The 22586-nt window shown below is 36.8% G+C and overlaps 1 protein-coding gene across 5 annotated transcripts in view; it reads right to left on the reverse strand.

The window, feature by feature from the left end:
- The window catches only part of LOC137250396 (potassium voltage-gated channel protein Shaker), a 685128-nt gene that overhangs the window by 533923 nt on the left and 128619 nt on the right, over nt 1-22586 (reverse strand). Inside the window, exon 1 of one of the 5 annotated variants that reach the window (XM_067783117.1) lies at nt 12713-12957. The exons of the other annotated variants lie outside the window; for them this stretch is intronic. The gene's annotated coding sequence lies outside the window, so the exon portion shown is untranslated. Of the gene's footprint in view, nt 1-12712; nt 12958-22586 lie in introns of those variants that run through there. 5 annotated transcript variants of the gene reach the window in all.

The following is a 22586-nucleotide window of genomic DNA, read 5'->3' on the forward strand; positions in this document are numbered from 1 at the left end:
GAATCACAGATGCACTGTCTGAATACTTATTCTATTGGCGTAGGTTAGTTTAGCATAGAAAAGGGCGAAAAGCGCACCTGAAAATATTAACAAACGAAAACTGTGAAAAATGAAAACATGCACAAAAATCGAGTTTTTGCTCGAAACAAATCTGGCAATTAATATCCAATGTATTGAGTTCAGGTAAACAGATTGAGCATAGAGCACAACATGTGTGAAGAAATCGAACGTTAAATCTTTGGATTATGACTAGCAATATTGTAGATAGTTAGCTTCTGAATAAAGTTGCTACTCGAGAGCAGCAGTAGCAACGAAAAAATGCTCCAAATTTGAATTTGAAATGATAAAGTGATAGCATTTCTCTGGGTTTGCTATGATCTAAATTGTGTTAAGAAGCGAAGCAAGGGCGGAAATAAAAGTATGAACGATTTGCTGTTTGCAGAGGAGCGATCGTAAAAAATTGCGTTCGTTTCGGGATAGTTTTGCCGGAATATTTCGGAGTCCTTCGGAGGTCGTTGCGGGCTAATTTTTGAAATCTCTCATAGTAATTTGGCTGTTTTTTTCTGAATAGCTTCGAGGACTATTTGAAGTAATATCGTGATAAGTTAATACATTATTTTGAAGTCCTTCCGCGGTCATTTTGAAGGCCACCAATTGAGAGCCATTTCGTTTTTTAGATAATTTAGGGGCTTTTACGGAAATATTTTTTATTTATTTGAAAGCCATTTGGAGATCATTTCGCAGTTATTTCGATGGGTTTTAGAGAAGATTAAGGGATTAACAATATTCAGGTTACCACTCATTCATTGATTTGCCTCTTGGGAATTGTTTTCTTGAACATTTTGGGGACGTTCCGGGGTCGCCTCTAAACTACTTTGGGATTTTTAAAAGGACGAGCGATTTGGGATTTATCCGTTACAACTTCAAAAATTGTTTTCGTTTTCATTTCGGATTTTTTTCTGTGTCGATTCAGGATTAGGTTGATAGGGCCGGCTCATGAGGACATCACATTGATTGAATGTGTCCGTGGTGTTACCAGGAGTTTGTTTTAACGACCCACCTGAAAAACGCTATCAAAAACTATGAGCTATCTTATAAAATAGCTCTCTCCTTTTGGTAAATACTAGATGCTTCCTAGGACTTAAGCCACTTGCTGACTATAGATCTGATAACTGAATCAATCCTAATAACTGGAGTCTTAGTCTGACAAGCGCAGGGCACGATCACAGAACATGCTCGATCGTTTCCTCCTCCAACCCGCACTTCCAGATGTACTATCACTGACCAAGCCTTATTTAAAGGCATGTGACGCCAGAAGGCAGTTTCCAGTCAGAATACCCGTCATGAGTCTACAGTCCTCTATTTTTAATGATAGAAGCAACTTTGTTAGTCTAAGATTGTAAGACCTACACATAATTATCGACACTTTTAGGCCCCGCTTGGTCGATCATGTGCACCTCTCGCCTTCGCTTAATCTCGCCCAGTCTAATTAGGACGTCTACGGGCCAAGCTGCAAGGGATGCACCCTTTTTAGCTATTTCATCTGTTTTTTCATTCCCATCTATGCCCTGGGGTTCAGGATTATTTCCAGATAAATTGTTTGGGATAATATCGATATCACTACGAGATTATTTACGGAACACTAGGGTAGATCCCTTCATGACTATTTCAAAATTATTTTAGAACTATTTGTGACATTTTTGGTATCGTTCGGAGTTTATCGGTAGTCTCTGAAATGATGTCGCAATCATTTTTCAACTATTACGAGAGTTATTGTTGTTGTTGTAGTGATAAAGGCAATCCTCGAAGTTTTTAGGGAGTATTATAGATGCTGATGGTCGTTTGCCCGATATGTATACACATAACATTAATTCAGTTGGAAACTATTTCAAGATGTGTTCTGGAATATTTTGAGCATATTTCGTAAATAAATATTCCCAGGAAGTGCTTGACCACAAAATCTAACCAATAGATGATATTTCCAGACTATTTTCTATCGGTATGCTAAATTTCACCGCAGTTTATTAGCCGCGCTGGCGACATGCAGACGCCTCGAGATCCAAACATGCAAAATCTATAGCTCATACTTCACATGGATTAAGGCAGTTTTCGGGATAATCACAGAATAATTTCGCTATTATTTTTGGGAAAATGTCTGGAGTACCTCGGGAACATCCAATACGTTCTTGCGCTTATTCAGTAGTGGAATTCACTAACTTATAACGATGCGATTTGTCGAGATTTTAATTAACGATTTTGTCGCTTGCCTTATCGATTGTACTATTCACTAAATTAGTTTTAACGACTGGCAATAAATGACATTTAAAATAGTAGAAAGGTGGCAGCACAGCTTAACGAAACCTAAAAAATGCGAAAAGCACAAAAGGAATGCCAAAAATAAACAAATTCCATATAATAACTGCTTTTAAAAGTCTTTATTGTGCAAGCCTTTACCTATGTATTTTAACAAAAGGAAAGTAAATGCAGAATTAATTTTTTTCTCTGTTGATATCGCAGTTGTTCTTGTATCCCTTAGTTGACCATCAAGTTGAGAAATAATATCATCAGCCAAGTCTGGGGTTATTCGGTACAGCTTTCGAAACTCCGTTGCATTCAGTTGGAATGGGTTATCTACCTCTCTAAGAAGGCGTCTGTCCACTGGCGATGGACTTAGTAACCCTTGATCTTGTGATAAAACGTATGCTAAGTACTCAAATGCCATTTGATTTATAAATAAAGCAACTTTTCGTGTTTGAAAGTTTTTAATTAAAGTTCCGATTTTTTTTTTTTTTAACTAAAATTGGCCGAAATGTAAATTTCGTGATTTTTAACGCAGCCAATTCACTTGCCGTTTATTTAACGACACAGCTGATCGTCGATTAACAAATATCGATAAAAAATAGTTACTGAATAACGAAATCGTTATAGTTATCGATTCGCAAATAAAGCGATGGCAAATATCGTTAAAAAAGTTAGTGAATTCCACTACAGGTCCCTTTTCGTGACGATTTTGGATCATTTGAGACTAGTTTGGTAACAGTGTTGAGCTCTTTTGGCGGCAGACATTATGCCTTTTGAACGCTGGTTCTTCGTGGTTGCTTCTGCATAGTTCCTGTCTTTGAGGGTAGAGACTTTTATCAAAAAGGAAATAAAAAATGTGTTGCTTCAATGGAATAGACAGCTCGGTGGTAATGCTTTTCGTAAATCCTCTTAAGTTGTTCTAAAAATGTATTTCCCAATTGAGTGAGTATTAATGCTTTGGCTTAACTTCATGTTGCAGCTTGCAATAAATCAAATATTTAATTCTCTCTTTGACTAGTTCTAATATTTTTGGGCACTACATATTGATAAATTTAGATTTGTGCCTGCACCATCTAATCCCATGCATGCCCAAGATTATATTGCCAAATGACAAATTGCGTTCATGTGGTGAGTTTGGCAATGTTCAAGTAAGTACTTTCATACTAATATATATTAAATATTTGAGTACATATACAAAACTTTAAGCTTAAGTAATATACAAGTAGGTTTTGCAAGTATTTTCCAACATCCTTAATTACTACAAGTATGAGTCTTAATAAGGATGTATAAGTTCGGGTATAACATAACATTAAATACTCAGCTCATGGACTTCTATCATAAAGTTAATTGAGCTTAAATTTTTTTTACAGTAAGTACCTACTATCAAAAGTGCGATTGTTAGTGAAGAGATTACTCCCCACTTTTTTTCAGACACTCCTCTTTATTAGAGAAATAAGTGTACCGAATTTTTATACCTTTCATGAACACGAAATGGTATATTAACTTTGGTCCGATGTTTGTAACGTTGAGAAATATAGAAGATAGACTCACCATTAAGTATACCGAATTGATCAGCGCGACGAAATGAGGTGACATAGCCATGTCCGTCTGTCCGTCACTCTGTCCCTCTAGTCCCTCAAATTTTTAGATGTCTCAATGAAATTTGGTACAAGGATGTGTTTTTGTATTATATTAGACATTTGTCGAATCCGGTAGGAGCGGACCACTATAACATATATCTCCCATACAACCGATCGTTCAGATAAGACGATTTTGGCCATTTCTGCAGCAATTTAGAAAGTATAAACGTGAAACTCGGTGATATATTTTCTAATATATCATAGAAGATTTCCTGAAAAAATCACTTTGATCGGAGCTATATGTATATAGTATATACCTATCCCATACAACCGATCGTTCAGATAGACAGATTTTTGGCCATTTCTACCTTAGTTTCCAATGTAAAAATCATTTCTATCGGAGCTATATATAATATATATCCCATAAAACCGATCGTTCAGATAAAGGGGTTTTTTGCCAATTTTTATTTTGTATTTATCTTAAAAATCGTTTAGGTATGTACATCTGTTCACTATATATTTCCTATCTTATACATCCGATTATTTGGAGATTTCGAACGAGATAAGATTATTGTTCAGCCCCATTCATGAAAGGTATGAAGTCTTCGGCACAGCCGAAGACAGTCCCGTCCTTACTTGTTTTTTTTAATAAATAAATTTTTCTTTCAATCTTCGCTCTCGAAACGTAGACGAATGATTGCTCAAAGAAAGGGCATTGCAAAACACTTCAAAAATAAAATAGCATTGTTAGAAAGAAATTTTTCGCAAAGATATAGTCTTCTATTATATTCGTCTGCGGTCCTTTATAACCTCGTTTTGTTGTCGAGTTGTTCAAGATACATGAACTAGGCTTGGGGCTATGGCTACCGAAACATGAGGATATGCTTGTTAAAAAAGGGCGGTGCCACGCCCATTTCCAAAATTTTTTTTTTTGGATTAATTTTCATGTTATAAATACACTTTGCATGTAAAATAACTTTGATATAAACAAGTAAGGAAGGTTAAGTTCGGGTGTAACCGAACATTACATACTCAGTTGAGAGCTATGGTGACAACATAAGGGAAAATAACCATGTAGGAAAATGAACCGAGGGTTACCCTGGAATGTGTTTGTATGACATGTGTATCAAATGAAGGGTATTAAAGAGTATTTTAAGAGGGAGTGGGCCATAGTTCTATAGGTGGACGCCGTTTCGTGATATCGCCATAAAGGGGACCAGGGGTAACTCTAGAATGCGTTTGTACACTATGGGTGTCAAACGAAAGGTATTAATGAGTATTTTAAGAGGGCGTGGGCCTTAGTTCAATATGTGGACGCCTTTTCTAGATATCGCCATAAAGGTGGACCAGGGGTGACTCTAGAATTTGTTTGTACTATATGGGTATCAAATGAAAGGTGTTAATGAGTATTTTAAAAGGGCGTGGGCCATAGTTCTATATGTGGACGCCTTTTCGAGATATCACCATAAAGGTGGACCAGGGGTGAATCTAGAATTTGTTTTGTACGATATATGTATCAAATGAAAGGTGTTAATAAGTATTTTAAAAGGGAGCGGACCTTAGTTCCATAGGTGGATGCCTTTTCGAGATATCGCCATAAGGGTGGGCCAGGGGTGACTCTAAAATTTTTTTGTACGATATGTGTATCAAATTAAAGGTGTTAATGAGTATTTTAAAAAGGCGTGGGCCTTAGTTCTATATGTGGACGCCTTTTCGAGATATCACCATAAAGGTGGACCAGGGGTGAATCTAGAATTTGTTTTGCACGATATGGGTATCAAATGAAAGGTGTTAATAAGTATTTTAAAAGGGAGCGGACCTTGGTTCCATAGGTGGATGCCTTTTCGAGATATCGCCATAAACGTGGACCAGGGGTGACTCTAGAATGTTTTTGTACGATATGGGTATCAAATTAAAGGTATTAATGAGGGTTTTAAAACGGAGTGGCCCTTAGTTGTATATGTGAAGGCGTTTTCGAGATATCGACCAAAATGTGGACCAGGGTGATCCAGAACTTCATCTGTCGGGTACCGCTAATTTATTTATATATGTAATACCACGAACAGTATTCCTTCCAAGATTCCAAGGGCTTTTGATTTCGCACTGCAAAACTTTTTCATTTTCTTCTACTTAATATGGTAGGTGTCACACCCATTTTACCAAGTTTTTTTCTAAAGTTATATTTTGCGTCAATAGACCAATACAAATACCATGTTTCATCCCTTTTTTCGTATTTGGTATATAATAATGGCATTTTTTTTCATTTTTCGTAATTTTCGATATCGAAAAAGTGGGCGTGGTCATAGTCGGATTTCGGCCATTTTTTACACCAATACAAACTGGGTTCAGATAAGTACGTGTACTGAGTTTAGTATAGATATATCGGTTTTTGCTCAGTTTATGTTGTTAACGGCCGAGCGGAAGGACAGACGGTTGACTGTGTATAAAAACTGGGCGCGGCTTCAACCGATTTCGCCCTTTTTCACAGAAAACAGTTATCGTCCTAGAGTCTAAGCCTCTACCAACTTTCACAAGGATTGGTAAATTTTTGTTCTACTTAGGGCATTAAAAGTATCCTAGACAAATTAAATGAAAAGGGCGGAGCCACGCCCATTTTGAAATTTTCTTTTATTTTTGTATTTTGTTGCACCATATCATTACTGGAGTTGAATGTTGGCATAATTTACTTATATACTGTAAAGATATTAACTTTTCTTTTAAAATTTGAATTTAAAAAAATTTTTTTTTAAAAAGTGGGCGTGGTCGTCCTCCGATTTTGCTAATTTTTAGTAAACAGACATATAGTAATAATAGTAACGTTCCTGCCAAATTTCATCATGATATCTTCAACCACTACCAAATAATAGCTTGCAAAACTTCTAAATTACCTTCTTTTAAAAGTGGGCGGTGCCACGCCCATTGACCAAAATTTTACCACTTTCCAATTCTGCGTCATAAATTCAACTAACTTACCAAGTTTCATCGCATAATCCGTATTTGGTAATGAATTATCGCACTTTTTCGATTTTTCGAAATTTTCGATATCGAAAAAGTGGGCGTGGTTATTTGTCCGATATCGTTCATTTTAAATAGCGATCTGGGATGAGTGCTCAGGAACCTACGTACCAAATTTCATCAAGATACCTCAAAATTTACTCAAGTTATCGTGTTAACGGACAAACGGACGGACGGACGGACGGACGGACATGGCTCAATCGAATTTTTTTTCGATACTGATGATTTTGATATATGGAAGTCTATATCTATCTCGATTCCTTTATACCTGTACAACCAACCGTTATCCAATCAAAGTTAATATACTCTGTGAGCTCTGCTCAACTGAGTATAAAAACTATAGCTATTACATTCGCCTAAGTTTAAAATTGGTATATATATGAGTGGGCGTGTCACTTTACCGCTATCGAGCATTACTTATAACAACTTTAATCAGTTTACCACGTTTTGTGAGAAAAACTTTAATATTTTTGATTTTTGATTTAATTCCAATAACCATGATTCAATTACTAGAGGTTTGTTCTTCAGATCAGTACTTATCGGGTATTTGTAAACTGATTGCTTCCTATTTCTACTACTATTATTTTTCGAAAAATCGCAAAGAAACAACACAGTTAACGGATGTCACTTCGATTTGGGAGCAAAATGGCTGCAATTGTCAAACAATTTGTCTGTCGAGCAAACCTCTTGTGATTGAATCATGGCCAATAATATTTGAAAAATTGATTTTGTTAAACGTGAGCGGTGTCACGCCCCATTTTTTAAATAAATAAAAATTACGTACGGTTTTTAAATATATCCTGCACATGAAATGTGGTTACTGTATATGCATTATTTACTTAAAAATCACGTTTTATTGTATTCCCAATATTTATACATATGTGTTAAAATTGGGCGTGGTTATTCTCCGCTCATACTGAATACCGATGGGAGTAGGGTACCAAATAACTCACTCACCATTTTTTTACTAACTAACTTAGTGAATTTCTTTTCCACCCACATCATTTTGATACATGGAAGTCCATCTCGTTTAGTTTACGCCGTGACAATCTTCCGTTACATAAACGCAGTTAATGCACTCCTTGACCGTTGCTCAGCTGTGTATGAAAATTACGTAAGACACGACCGAAATACCAAAATAATTCAAGGGCTATGCAGTGCAACTCTTTAAAGGGATTCCAGCGCAATTCATAGCTTCTCCAACACAATTTTTAGCCTCACCTACTCGTGGTGAGTCCTGCGTTTTTAGCATGCAGGGGCTCTGGCGATCCCAAGTCCCTCGTGGAACCAAAAGATAAGTGCGGAATGGCCTAGACGATTTCATATGGTCATATAGTCATACGAAATCGTTACTGAGACAGTAGAGCTTACACCTTGATGGTGCTTGTGACCATAAAGTACCGAATCGATATCTGGCGAAAGACCATCAACATCGGTAACACACCCACAGCCTTCGGGGAATGTATTTATCGCTACAAAAACAAAAGCCCCCTAACGAAGTGCAAATAAAATGTTTATTTTTTGCACATTTTTGATTAGCATCATAAAAATAATTGTTTTCCACCATAATTCTTTGTTTCAATCTAGTCATGCTTTTTTCTAAGCCCTTCCGGAATAGTATTATAAAGTGCATGCATGCGGACTTTCATTTCAATTCCGTTGTGCTGATTTACTATGAACGTACGTCATCTATTGTTTTCTATTCAAATCTACCATCAAGAAGAGTGCACAACAAAAAAAGGTAAAAACGTGTAACCAGACGACCGTACTCTGTAAATGGGTGACCCAATGAGGAAGCGACTAGAAAAAAACACAAACATTGTGACAGACAGACAGTTGAACAGAGTGTGAGTTAGTCCGTTAATCGAACTCATGGATAGGCAACGAACATTTTGGCGCATGGTATTTAATCGTTGTTGCTTTTATCTCTACTGTTATTTTTCTGTTGGTTTCTTGCTCTGTTGCTTTGCTGCCAATATTTGCCCCAGGCGTAAGTATGTTTGTGCTTATAAATATTTGTATATGTACATATGTAGTATGTTTTATACATACATAGACGCCATATATCTTATCGTTTGAAAAAATATATATGCCAAACATACAAACAAATACGGTTAAAAACAAAAATATTTGGCAACAACAAAGTGTGGTGAGGATCCGGTTCTGCTTAAGAGGTAAAGGTGGGCGAGGTTTTGTCTACAACATACATATACATACATTTCATTGGCAAATAACAATTCACAATAAACAGCTGCGAGTATACAAAAGCAACAAACGGAGACCCTGTTGGAAATATCCTATACACAAACCGAATTTATAGTGAAGTCATTGTAGGACTTGAATGGCAACATCAGACTAAGTTTGTGAATAAATTACTCTGTAACATATGTGAATAGGTCTGTGTCTTTATTCTGTGAATCGTCCAAGTTGAATAATCCATTGTTCAATTAATCCATTAATTAATTATTTGAAGATTTGATTAATTGAAAATCACTTTATTAATTTTAAAATAATTGACCAAAAACTGCCCATAGTTGTAGCGAACAAAGTAAAGATTTATCAGTAAACTCACTTTTTTAAATCGTGATTAACATAAAAGGAGATTGGGTAATTAATTTGCTTTTATCCTTCTTGATTATTCGAAAAATTAAATAAGTCAAATGAATTAGAAATTTGATATGTAATTTATTAACAATTTGATTAACGGCAGCCGCTGTTGTGCGGTTGAAGCATGCTCCGAAAACCACAACGAAGGTCCTTGCTTCACGCCTCAGGCAAAGCAGCATAAAAAGTTCAGGAAAAAGAATTAGAAGCAAGTTTTTCTGAGAGGAATCTCGCCTCGGCAGTGATTTGGCTCGCACTCCGAGTGTATTTCTGTCATGAAAAGCTTCTCGGTGCCAATTCATCTGCCTCGCGACTGATTTGTGAGGTCAGCGTAAAACATATAGGTCCCCTTCAGCAAGTTTGTAGGGAAATTTTAAAAAGAGCGTAGCGCAAAATGGCAAAAAAGGTAGGCCGAAATCGCCTCGAACGTAAATCGCGCCAAGTGTTAATTTTATTTAGTTTTATTAATCGCATAACCCCAAAAAAAGCAAGAGTGACATTCTTTTCCAATAGGGTTTGCTGTCAAGCGGCGTTTGTGTACATATGCACAGGTGCATATAAAGTCCCCAGCGATAGCGTCGCCAACATCATTGAGACAGTCCCTGCAGAACAAATGGCAGACGTTCGCGCAAAGCGACAGTTTTGCACTACCGCTTTAATGACTACCTCTACACCGGTGCTAATTGGATGCAGAGCGGGTAGCCATATCGGAACGACAGAGAATTACAATTAATTGATTTAAGCAACAACAATTCCATAACCACCTAACATAACCACCTCCATAACCTGAAACAGTTACTAACGCGCTCAAATGGAGGGACAGATTCAGAGGTAGTACCGTGTTATATTCAATGAGATAGCTCTGCGTCATTTCGAAACTAGTGCGATTAGCTCCAAGGAGTAATATAGCTTTTCTCGTCTTTGTTCCTGATATTTTGTTTTCTTACTGTCTTCGAATAGATATTTTTAATAAATTTGTGCTATAGATCAAAGTATTACGCGATTTTTGTAACCAACAACCATATATATGTACAATCACAATAAAAGAACAAAAAAACGTAAGTACGTACTTATATACAAATTAGGGTGATCAATATATTACGAGCGGTAGATCTTTAAGCACATCATAAATATTTAAAGAATATTTCAAAAGCCGAACGAACTTAAGAGGCACCAGTAAAGGCCTTGTCAATATGTTAACCTGATTTCCATGTATTTTGTATATCCAAAATTTTTTTGGAAAGAGGTTAGGGGTTTATCCAAGTAACAATGTTAATCCAGGTAAGCATTGAAAGAAGAGGAGGCATACATTGTTTATTACTCGTAAAAGATAAAAGTTTTCGGTAATTGAGGCCTAAGGCCAAAACTTATGCTGTTGCTGTAAGCGGCGGTCATGCGGTTATGCTTGTATATGAAGTTATATTATGGTGACCAACCCAGGGAATGTAATAAAATATTAAACAAAATACAACGGAAAGTCTGTCTAGGGTTAACTGGAACACTTAAGTCATGTTTAGTAGACGTGCTAACTTTTATCTTTAAACAGTGACATCCACGCTCTACATCTAAGCGCTCAAAAATTAGACTTAGGGAGTCTAGATGTTGAAACATAAAGCGGTTTGACTACAGGGGTATACTTAGGAGACTCATCGATGCAGATGCGAGGCTTCGAGCGGTAATGAATGGGTCAGTCAACACACATACTATATAAAAACGCTATCAACATATTTTTGATTCCAGAAATAAAAATCGACAGCGCTGTTTGTGCAAGCGTCTTTTCTGAACAGCTAAAAGTAGCACCCTTTATCCGTCTTCCAAACTCAGCTTGTAAGTTCCAGGAATATTGATGGCAATTTAAAATGGTATGAATCAGCAAGGTCCGGTTATCATTAGACAACACTGAAGCAGACTAGAGACGTATTTACCAATCCAAAGAAAGTCGCTAAGCACAACTGGTAAAATCACCAATACAACCTTACTTGACTACAATCAGCGAAGAACAGAGCATTTCCTAAATAGTTATAGTAAAGAAATAATTGGAACTACACCAAAGTTACAGGATACTGGGCACTTGGTGTACAACTGTAAATCCTGGGAGCCCCATAAAGGATAGGTGTAGCCCCTGCGCATAAGTAAGAGCATTGCTAGGAAATATTCACCCATTTCCTCTGTGAGTGTCAGGCCCTAGCCAAAGTTTAAACAGTTTTGAGCTATCTGATCTAAAGTCGGCATCAAAATAGCACCCCGTGCAGTACTTGAGCTTGAATTTTTGATATTCGGGCGGCACAGCAATAAAGCAACCAACAAGATGTGGCTTTGGTAGGGCTGTTTTAACAGCTGAATTATTCGCAGTAGTGCGGGCTCAAATCCAAGTTGGCGCACCGCACACTCTAACGTACGTATATGCATACATACAAATGTACTACGTAAGCTTTTTTCACTAGCGAAAATATGCGCTAATTTTACTGCAGTTAGCTTTAAAATAGAAAGCCCTAATTTAAAGTTATTTACACTTTCGTGAAAACCTTGCAGTTCACTTTTCGTTACTGATAGTAATAAATTTGTGTTTTTTCACACATTGGCCACACCTACATACACAAACAATCAGTGAAATTATTCACAATTCAGATGTGATGACATTTCCGGTAAACTACACCGGGTTCTGACGCTCATTGCACATTTAGGCATTGAAATGAAAAGGCGCTAACGTGACGGCAAGTAGTTTCATGTAATTTTGATTATGTTTTTTGTTAGTTTTTCAAATCAGAATCTACTTTAACGCGTATATATGTTGACACGGATGCAAGTTCCATGCTCCTTTGTTGTTGGTTTTATTGGTTTGGTATTAGTAAAACTGCTTTCTTCTTATTTTCATTAATCTCACATTTGATTCACAATCTTTTTGATATATATTTTTTTATTTTGCAATTATTTCTTCAAACTGGCTCTAGGTCAATAAATTAAACAAGTTGTTGTTGTTTTTGTTCCAATATATTTCGATCTCCAACGGAGATCGTCATCGGGGAATGAGTTGTTAGGTGGGCAGCGTCTGTTCGAGATGCTGTTGTTGGAGATCGAAATATATTGGAACAAAAACAACAACAACTTGTTTAATTTATTGACCTAGAGCCAGTTTGAAGAAATAATTGTTAAATTTAAAGGTCGCCAAAAATCAAAATTTGTTTTTTTATTTTGCTTGTAATATTTTTTACATTATTTCGTTTCACATTTTACAGGACGGAAGCTACACGCAGAAACACCTTATTTTTATTTACACTTTTATCTTTGCTTATAAAGCAGTTAATCATAATCACTGCTGTAACTGCAGTAGCACGAGAACGCGCGCCCTTCACAAAAATTTGTCTCAGCACATTGGTCGTGGCTTTTGCTTTGTCCAGTTAAATTACACTGAACCATAGTGAGTAAAATTGAATTGAATTCATTTAGTTGTGAAGAAACGTTGTGAGTTGTTATTGTTGGTATTGTTTTTTGTAAAGTTTTTGCCGCATACGCTTACCGCCGCTGCGCTGCCAACGATTCACCCGCAGCTGAAACTGCGCTGTCAAACAATGCAACTAGTCACTCAGTACAACGTAGCTACGGCACAAAATAAAACGCTAGACGAATATTAAATTTAGTTACTCATACGCCATGGTGGCGTCTTTGCCCAAACGCCTGGCGTTGACTATTAACTAAGTACTAGTCTCTGTTGTTAGACAAATGGTAGCAACACAAACCTCACAAACACACGCAAACACAGACACTTTTAAATATTCGCAAAAATAGCTTTAACACTCGCTCTTTTATTCAGTTTCTAAGTATGTATGCAAGTGTGTATGTATGTTTAGGGGAGTGCCTGCTCGTCTGCCTGTTGGCCTCGATATTTATGTGTGTGTGTATGTGTGTGCATCAGTGTGTTTATTCGTTGTAGGTGTCAGTTTGTCGAATGTTCGCAGTAAAAGCTTTGCTGCTGTCGTCATTGCCGTCGTCGTCGTCGCTTCCATTGACGTTGTTGATGACGCGTTCGCTCCCAAGTTCCAATTAAACGATGTCCGCCGACTTTATATGCATACATGTATATAGCGTAGAGTCGGCAAAAGCGTTGATAGCAGCAGTTGCGGCAGCGACGACGATGACGGCTTCGATGTTGATTGCATTCTACAGAGGAAATGAAGTGATATATATATATATATATATATATATATCTGTGGGTATTGGTTGAAAAAGTTTAATTGTACGTGGTTTATTGTGTAGCGTGGTTAATACCTCGACGGAAATTCTGTTCCATCTTTAGACAAAATGGGCGGGATATTAGCTGGACAGTTTTGTTTGTTTGTTCTTAGCTATTGTATAATTTATCTATACATCTTATGAAATAAATTCGCTAGACATCTAAGAAATTTAACAACTTCGCAAAGAAAACCTCGACTTGAAAAGAGTGTATTTTATTAAAACTTCCTAATGTGACTATTTTCGATATAATGTGAAGGAATCCAGCAGTATCAAACTAGCGCAGAGCAATCGCATTTATACGGCACTTGTTCAACTCTGTGCGCTCGCAGTGCTTTCAACTGCCACATTAAGCAGACCTTTAGACCGCGATCTTTATAAGTTCAATCGTAGGTTATTCTGAAAAAGTGTTTGCCTAGATTGATTTATATAAATACATGTTGAAAAGTAACCGTTTCAGGATTACAACAGGAATAGATCGTACCTTTAAATGCAACTCTACATCGTATTGCTCCTTTGATGTATTGTATTTCTTATGCACAATATTCTTTTAGTCTTTCAATAAACTCAATTATAGTAAAACGTGTTTTATTAATTACGCTCCAAGGATCTATCCCCAACAATACATATAGCTCATATTTAGCACTGTTGGTGCAAGTCTGCCCATCAACTGTCCGGCAGTGCAACCGCTTAGCCCCGCGGAAGTAAAATTAATTGGAATCTATAGAATATTGCAATATTTCTTATATGCAATTAGATTTTGAAATAATAATTTTTGTTCTGCATCAAAGAACATAGTTGAATTTACTTTTATATAACCAATAACTTATTTTAAAACAAGTACTACATTTACAATCATAATTACTTTGTGTGTTTGACCGGTGCAAACCAAACGTTCAAATATACATTCAGCGTGAGCTTTTTGCCTGAACAAACTGTTTAAGATAGCTCCACAGTGATCCAGAAAGTATTCTTGTGAAGCTTTTTCGGGAAGTAACACAAGAACCTATCTAATATAAAAATCATATTTAGGATGCGACTGCGTACGTTTGTAGATTTTGTCCAGATTAGTGGTTATTAAAAACATTGCTTTTGTTAGTGGACTGGGAACCTACCGAGTTAAAAAAACTAATCTACGGAACGATTTTTTGTAATTTGTAAAGAAATAAATACACTTTTTTTTATGATAGTGTAAAAGAGAGAGAGGAAAACCGTAGGAAAAAAATAGAGAGCCAGATAGAGAAAATGGAGTTAGACGAAAATAGAAAAATAGAAGAACCGGGATGGGAGCAGGAGGAGCAGCTAACGAGAGATATCTGAAGACAGAGAGAGAAAGATAGTGACAGATATAGAGAGGAAGAGGGAGAGAAGACGAAGGGGGAGATAAAGACGCAAATAAAGAGATACTTGTAGTGGACAGAGCGAAAGAAAGGAACATGAAAGGGGAGTGGGAGGGCGAGTGAGATATAAAAGCATCTTATAGGTCATGCGTTTAAACAAAAGTTAGGACGGAACTGCGCTTGGCGGGTACTGCTAGTATACAATAATATATTCCATACAACCGGCCGCCGTCGCGTGGTGTTAGCGAGATCTGCCTAGCCCACCGAAGAAAATTTTAGAAGTAAGTTTTTTCAATTACAAAAATCTTTTCTAAGTTGGGTCGCCCCTCGGCAGTGATTTGGCAAATACGTCGAGTGTATTTTTGCCATTAAAAGCTTCTCAGTAAAAATTCATTTGCCTTGCAGATGCGGTTGAGAGTCAGAGTAAAACATGGGTCCCATCAATTTTTAGGAAAATTTATAAGGAGAATGACTCAAACTAGAAGAGAAGCTCCACCTAAATTTCCTTAGAGGCTTACCGAGCTTTGTATTTATATATTTTTTTTTTTGTTTAAATAACCAACAAATTATATATTTGATATTTGCCGAAGAGGTTGCTAACAATATATGTTCTCTATGTTTGTATATATATTTATTTCTGTGCTTGTGCTTCTTCCTTCTAAACGCAAGGACCGATTCGGATGAAATTGTGTTTGAGTGTGTGTATTCAAGGCGACTTGGGAACGATAAACATTCACAATTCTATCCACGAAATGGAGGGATACCAACCTATTAAAAAAGTTATATTTACTTGTTTGGTGCAAGGAAACCTCCTTGAATAAGTTATTATTTATTATTTTAGTGTGAGATGGAGTGGGACCTCTTCCAAGAATGGTAGGGATAAGAAATTAATGGGATAAGGAGAGAATATGGGAATGGAGGCAAACAAATTTTTGGACAGAAAAAAGGTCGCATAGTGCGTAAGTGTGGTAAACATATATCTTGTGCATTTGTTTGTTTATTTACTACAGATTTTTGAATTTGATTATATTGTTGTTCTGTTCCATTCAAAAGTAGTATGAAGCATACGACAGAGCCGAAGAAATTACTTTCCTTTTTTCCCCTTCTGAACTTTAAGACACTTAATCAAAGCGACGTCAGCCACTTTCCTAACTAATGACATACAAATAATCCCAAAATCACACTTTCATCTTTTCCTACTGGCAATGTTAACTGCCGAGAAACTTTTGATTCATTTATTCGAGCACGCGATTGAAGAGAATAGGTATATTTATAGAGGTATGCGCGATATAACTGTATGAAGTGCTAAGCGAAACTGGAATTTATGCACAATTGCTTGCAGCCGGGCGATGTTTTTTTTTTTGTTTTTTTTTTTTTTTTTGTTTTTTTTTTTTTTATTGGCATTTTGCTATACTAGCTTTGTCTTTATACTCAGCTCAGCAGAACTCACAGAGTTTATTAATTTGGTTCGCATAATGGTACCCCGTAACGACATAAACTTATTAATATAGATATAGGCTTCTATATATCAAAATGATCTGGGCGAAAAAAGAAATTCACCTAGCCATATCCGTCTGTCCGCCCATCCGCCTGTCCCTAAACACGATAACTTGAGAAAATTTTGAGGTATCTTAATGAAATTTAGTATGTAAGTTCCTGGGCACTCATCCCAGATCGCTATTTAAAATGAAGGAAATCGGACTGTAACCACGCCCACTTTTTCGATGTCGAAAATTCCGAAAAACCGAAAATGTGCGATAATGCATTACCAAAGACGGATAAAGCGGTGAAACTAGGTAGATGGGTTGACCTTATGACGAAGAATTGAAAATAAGTAAAATTTTGGACAATGGGCGTGGCACCGCCCACTTTGAAAGTAGGTCATTTAAAAGTTTTGCAAGCTGTAATTTGGCAGCTGGGTATGTAATGTTCGGTTACGCCCGAAATTAGCCTTCCTTACTTGTTTTAGAATACCTCTAATAAACACAAGCTTAGAAGTATACAAATACATACATAACAACATACCATCCATACATTGACGCAGTTAAAACAAAATCTAATTTTGTGTGTGAGTGACTTTGTCCGTTGTTGTTGTTGCAGTCTGCAGTTACAATGAATTTCAGCGCTTCTTTTGCTGCTGTTACTGTCACTGTCGCCGATCACTTGCGGAGCTGACAGCTTGATAGACGAGTAAGCTTAAAGTTGCGATTTTTGCCCAAGAATGCTTTTCCGTTAATGGCTTTTATGCTTTAAGAAGGGTTTGTATGTATATTGGACCTGGCGTTGGTCATATGGTTCTTATTTATTTTTTAGAATTTCAAATTCGGGTAGCGATCAAAATATGCGATTTGATGCCGAAAACGATTTAGCAAATTTTCAGGCTGATTGGATGGTGCCAACCAGTGCCATAATGAGGTCAAAAGTAAAAATTTTTGAAAACACCCAAATACGAATTCTTAATAAATTTTTTTTATCTAATTAGATATACTATACGTATTATTATTATTATTATTATTTTTATTATTTTAAATCAATGAAGATTTTGTATAGGCTGGGATGCCCTTTCGGTAGCCTTCTACAATGTGTAACAAGTATTGTTTATTTAATTTAATTTCTTTGCCATGACGTCGACTTTTTTGGGATTTTTTACGCTGTTCACGCAAACTTGTACAATTGAGAACAAGATCCTCTATATCGTGACCCAATGGCTTAACAGTTGCACTGATAAAATGTATAGCGAATGGAGATGACATATTGCCAGCATCCATACGAGCTAGCATTCTGTCGTCTATAAAAAGCTTTTTTCCACGTTTTTGAATCGGCCTATTGGAGCAACTTGGGATGTTATAAGTTTCTTCCCTAAATAACTCTCAAATTACATGTGTTCCATAGTCAAGTCCACACAAAATTATTTGCACAAAGAAATTAGACTCTGTGTGTGCAAACATTATATAATAATTACCTGAAGTGCTTGTTTTCTTTTCATAACGTTCTTTTCGACGTTTTTCATCTGCCAATCTTTGTGCCCTCCTCTTTTCTTTATTTGTGACATTTCGATGGACGCAAGTCGTGCTACCAATACGCCCATTTTCTCGCGGCTTGTTTTTTTTTTCCTTAAAGTCATTTTCCTTTTTGCGATGACTTGCAAACTGAGATTAGATACTTTTTCCACTCTTGATAAAGTTTAATCACTTTTTCAGCACATGTTCTTTGATCTGCGTTGGGATTCTAGCTTTTTCCCAAAAAGGCAATACTTCATCCAACACCAATCTTGAGCTTTCATCTACTGTTTTGTTTTCACAGCGTACGTTATAAAAAAACACTGAAGTACTTGCTGTTTTGATGGTAATTTTACAACAACTATTTTGGGTTCATATTTACCAATTAAGTATTCATTTGTGTCAGCAGACCGTAGCCGTTTCAACGATAAATTTGTTTTCTGAGCCATTATTCAAATTTGAAAATTAATCTCTCCAGTTTGACAGTTGCAAGTTTTAGGCAGACGATTTTTTGCTGACTACTTCTGGTAAAACTGTCAAACGATCAGTTGTTTGGCAATTTACTGCCCTGCAGGAACAGTGACGCTCATTTCAGGCAACATTTGTATCAGCACGCTAAGAGCAGTGTGAAAAAAATGGTGCAAGCGTTCACTAATTTCTTGTAGGGATGTGAATGTGTGTATGGGGAAATTGACAGATTTCACATTTTTTACTGGAAGGCAATCACGTACCTTTTGGTGTTGCTCTCTCACTGAGAGCGAATTTTTATATTTGGACAGTTTTACTAGAAATGGTCAGAAAAGTAAAGGATCACAGCTAATGTTAAGAAAAATTATAGAGAAGAAATGAGATTAATGCAAAAAGTAGCAGCACTATGTATAGTGTATCTAATTAAATAAAAAAGTTAATTGAAAAAATGTATTTGGGTGTTTTTGAAAAATGTTGACTTTTGACCTCATTGTGGCTCTGGTTGTCACCATCCAATCAGCCTGAAAATTTGCTAAATCGTTTTTGACATTAAATCGCATATTTTGATCGCTACCCGAATTTGAAATTCCGGAAAAAAATATTAACGCCAGGTCTAATGTATATACGTATGCAACTTTCATGGCAATACATACATAAACACATTTGTATTTTTGAACATTTGTATAAGTGCTAATGCAATTTATTCCATTTTTTTAACGATGCCATAAATTAAGCAGTGACATAACCCAGAGAACTCATCCTTCTCGAAGGATTGGCGTCAGAAATTTAGTACAAACAAATGTGACAATTTTGTAGTAAATTATACATTTTTAAATTGAAAAAATAATGTGTAATTTACACTTAAAACATATATTTTTACATTACTAAATGCGCTGTATAAACTCTTTAACTTTCAATTAAAATTCCAAAGTCGGCGGTTAGGTTGGCGTTCACATAAGCGTCAGCCGCGCATATGGGAATAATAGCTCTTTCAAATATAGTCGAAATAGAGACTAACACATATGCGAGCGCAGTTACCTATACATAAATAAATGAAAACTTGGCTCACATTCTATGTTTTTTCAATATTACCATAACTTTTTTTTTAATATCTCAATACGAGGTCTGCAGTTATATCTGAATTAGAGCTTCAAACGTATCGATATTCGGCATACTCGATATTTAAGATATATCGAATTTTTTTTTATAGTGAAAAGCGCTTACTCAATTTAAAAGCAATATCAGGTATATATGAGACATTTTTGTAAATATAATATATACATGTATATATATGTAATATTGTCTTCATAACTTCGAAACGATCATAAAACACATTCTGCAAAGTTGTCCGCGATGGTAGCTTATACAGCGAAACGAGGGTATATACAAAGTTACGACACCCTTTGTCATCCACTATGGGAAAAGTTCGAACGTCTGCGGTGGCTAAACCCCAGTAGGGTGCTGGCAAAATGCTTTTACGTGATGATGGATCTTCATATGTTTTTTCATATAAAAATTAATCTTATTTGGTTCTGGTAACACTACGGGCTCAATCAGTCTATGTGAGGTCCTCATGGACCGGCCAGTTCAACCTACCTAATTTTATTTGGCGAGCTATGTGAATCTAAATTTGCAGTTGTATGCGATCGTTCTAGATGGTGAAACAAATTGGACGTATTACCACTAGTGGTATAACATTTTTTGCAATAGTATACACAATTTTTGTCTTCAAACTCAATGATGTCTTCTGTTGCGTGTATATCTACATACACGAATACATGTATATATGTGTATATAATATGAAAAATAATAACGTAACTTTCACATTGAACTTTTGTTAGAATTTTTCAGTATTCAGAGCCACCAACTTGTTAGGTATTCATCTAAAATACACAAATCTGACATAATGTATATAATTTTATTTATTCACGTTTTATTTGTCTTACCAAAGTTTTAGACGCTGGTAATTCTGCCGCTAGAAAAAGGAATAAGAAATGGGAATAAAGTACTCGATATTTAAAAAAAAACATCGATAATCGCACCACGAACCTGGTATCGATATATCGATACTTTTGCAGCTCTAAATTGAATACTAGGGCCAGAAAAACCATATTTATTAACAATTGAATTATGTAATATGTAGCTGCAATGTAAGTGACGCCAATTGACTTTATTTCTCAAAGGGACTCCCACTGCCATTCACACTACTACTTCCACTGTCACTCCCACTACCAAGCCCACACCCACTCTTACTCCCACTCTCAATACCACTCCTACTCAGCTCAAATTTCTGCTCAAACTCTAACTCCAAATCGCACTTTCATTTCACCAATTACTTCCACTGTCACTCCCACTAACACGCCCACTCCGAAACCTACTGCCATTCCACATCACCTCTCACTCTCATTCTCATTTCCACTCTGACTCCCACTCACATTTCCACTCCCACTCTCTCTCCCACTTCCACTCTCACTCCCAACACCCCTCCAACTTCCAATCCCACTCCCTAATCCATTCGCACTATCACTTACACTCCCACTCACATCACCTTAAATTAATAACAAAATATTATCTAACTTATTCCCTAGATTTATTTGTTACACCTCGTCTATGCATATACACACAAACAACACATTTTACATAGACAGCATGCAAATATGCTAAGCGAACGGTGCGTCACTACGCCAAACATCCACGTGTAACCTGTAATTGTGCATTAGCCAACACTCACCAACTTTGTTAGCCAACTTTAGTTTGCCTCGGCCGTTTTGCTGCTAATTTGTTACAGCGCTGACATTTAACGTTTGCGGTAGTTCTTGAATGTAATAGAACATGTGGCTTTTATTGGCACAACAACCGGTCTATGTATTTAACAATTATGTACAGAATGATATGTTCTTATTGTTATTGTTTCTGTTGTTGTATTACAATTACTAAACATTTGTGGTGCCCTGACTCCAAGGAGGTGTTTGGTGAACGATGTGACCTCACCTCGTCTGCATTTAATTGCCTCGGCTGCGGCACTTGATTACTTTTATTTTGCTAAAGATGTACGAGTGTAATATTCATTCACACACATCTTTACATCTGTACCCTGCAGGTAAATCAGTAACAAGTGAACAGAACTTTTGGCTCATAACTTCGCTATAGCTCACAAAAAGAACTCTTACGTAACAAGCCCCGCCCTGCTTCGTGAAACCTGATGGCAATTGGGAACCCCAATCAAGTTAAAGTATTTGTACACCCGTCGCTTTGAAATACCGATGGCTGTAGAAGTGCTTTCTGAATCGACCTGTCTTCTCTCATTCTCATTATCTAGGAAACAAGGCCTTCGGGTTTTTGTAAGTTATATTATGTTCATATCTATGTAAGGTTCACAAAACTTATTACTAAAACTCCTGGGATAAGATTGAGCACTTTTCAATGGTCAAATATTTCTATAGCCATTCCAACTGCTTTCGACACGCTCAATGGCACAGATATTATCAGGGACTTACAGAGCTGAATTTTCGTTTATCCAAACGAGTATATATCACTTTCCTACTAGTGTACACACTTCGATCTGGAGGCGTGAGTCCTTCCTACCATATTTTGTTATGCATTTTTTCTATCATATGAAAAATATTTAGATAGCATTTCCTGGCTCTTTCCTTCTTTTTCTTATAAGTAGACTTCTCCTTTTCCTCTTCGCGTCACAATATGGCGGAGGGTGAGGCCGTGTGTAGAAGTCCACGAAAGTGGGGAAAGCTTCTGACCGCCATTCACCTGGGCATGGCCATAGCGATTATTTTGCATGCGGTTCAAGCAGCTCACTACTGCCGGTCGCTTGCGGCCAAGTATCCTCTGGGTAGCCGCGACAACCTGGCTAGACCACTCTGACATAATCGGTTTAAGGGCTAGTCGGGGGAGATCTCATCGGTAGCGTCTGTACACCTCTAGGTGCGGCTGCAAGCGGGCGTCTGTCTTGGAGCAAGCGGCTCGCTATATAAACGTGCCAAGTAATATTTTTCACCCCCGCTGAGCGGGTTGTGCGCTGGGCTTGGGACACG

This window comes from Eurosta solidaginis, chromosome 4, assembly GCF_040869045.1.
Source record: "Eurosta solidaginis isolate ZX-2024a chromosome 4, ASM4086904v1, whole genome shotgun sequence".
In the NCBI taxonomy this organism is placed as follows: domain Eukaryota; kingdom Metazoa; phylum Arthropoda; class Insecta; order Diptera; family Tephritidae; genus Eurosta; species Eurosta solidaginis.